This window comes from Pundamilia nyererei, unplaced genomic scaffold (assembly GCF_000239375.1).
Source record: "Pundamilia nyererei isolate P.nyererei 1_Seehausen unplaced genomic scaffold, PunNye1.0 scaffold00003, whole genome shotgun sequence".
NCBI classification, from domain to species: Eukaryota; Metazoa; Chordata; class Actinopteri; order Cichliformes; family Cichlidae; genus Pundamilia; species Pundamilia nyererei.
The window spans coordinates 463,930-465,206 of record NW_005187404.1 but is presented as its reverse complement, the minus strand read 5'-3'; positions in this window follow the sequence as shown (position 1 = coordinate 465,206).

Here is a 1,277-nt window from a genome sequence, read left to right as displayed (position 1 = left end):
TAAAGCGCTATATAAATACAGGCCATTTACCATGATCAAGGAAAGTTGGTGTTTGTTCAAACATGGTCAGTGCAATGAAGTAGTGGAAGGTGAGCTTCACAAAAGTTGCTGTTTTTGAAAATAAAATAAGTTGTACTTTACAAGTTGTGCCACGCCAAACCTTAAGAAAATACTTTTGGTGGATCAGTCATTTAGCTCTTTGCATTTACATGAGACAGTGTTTGACTTTGATACTTAACTCCTTCTCAGTCAAATGGCATCAAAATTATTAAGCCTAATTACTGTGTAGCTATGCAGGTTTTCTTTTAGGTGTGACTGATGGTACTACTGTCAGTAAAATTATTGTCCTTGTGTGTCCTAAGGTTGCTGTTGTGGCAGAGATCGGAGGGAGCACTGTTGATGAAGCCACCAGAAGAATGATGGCTTTCATTATGGACAATGCTCTTTCCAGGCAATATAACTTCGTTGGGCGCCATGGAAAGCGGGAATTTCGAGGGCTTAAAATTTTTGAAGTGCTATATGGTAAGCTCATTAGTTTGTAAGATATTTTGTTGATGTTTGAATAACAGATGCTCACTTCAGCTGTAGTCAGTCTTCCAATCAATTTAATCACTGACTTAAGGTTTTTATACTTTGGTTCAACATTTATGTGACATCTTATGCTGTGTCACAGTATAAATATAAGTATGTAACAAAAAAAAGAGAATTACAGCTGTGTCTAGATTCAGTAATAAAGTCTCACTTTCTTGTGGTCAATATCTGTGCTTTACAGGCAGCTTGAAAAAAAATGCTCTTACAAGCCAGATTACCAGAAAAGAGGCAGAAAAGCCAGCATCTAAGTGGTTTATTGGTACAAGAGATAGAGGAGGAAATCGCATGGCAAGGGCTAGGGCTGCTCAATTAATTGAATTTTGCAAATTTGCATCATAGGATTGTTTTTTCGTTTTTCCTGCAGTATATAAAAATTGCTGTATCTCCAAAATAAAACTAGGAAGACACTCAAAATAAATTTCCTGTTGTTGTAAACTATTTTTTGCAACTTTTTTGTATTTAAAGTTTTGAGGAATAAGCCTCTTGAATTTCTCCAAGTAGAAATATATGTAAAAAAAAACCAAAAATGATTTTCAATTTTTTTTGTAGTTTATTGCACTTTTTTGCAATTAATGTAGTTACTATGGACTTAATGCATACATATTATTAAAATATGGGCTATAACAGTTGCATAGCAAATTAAAATGCTCCCACAAATGGCACTACAACATGTAAAAAAATAATAT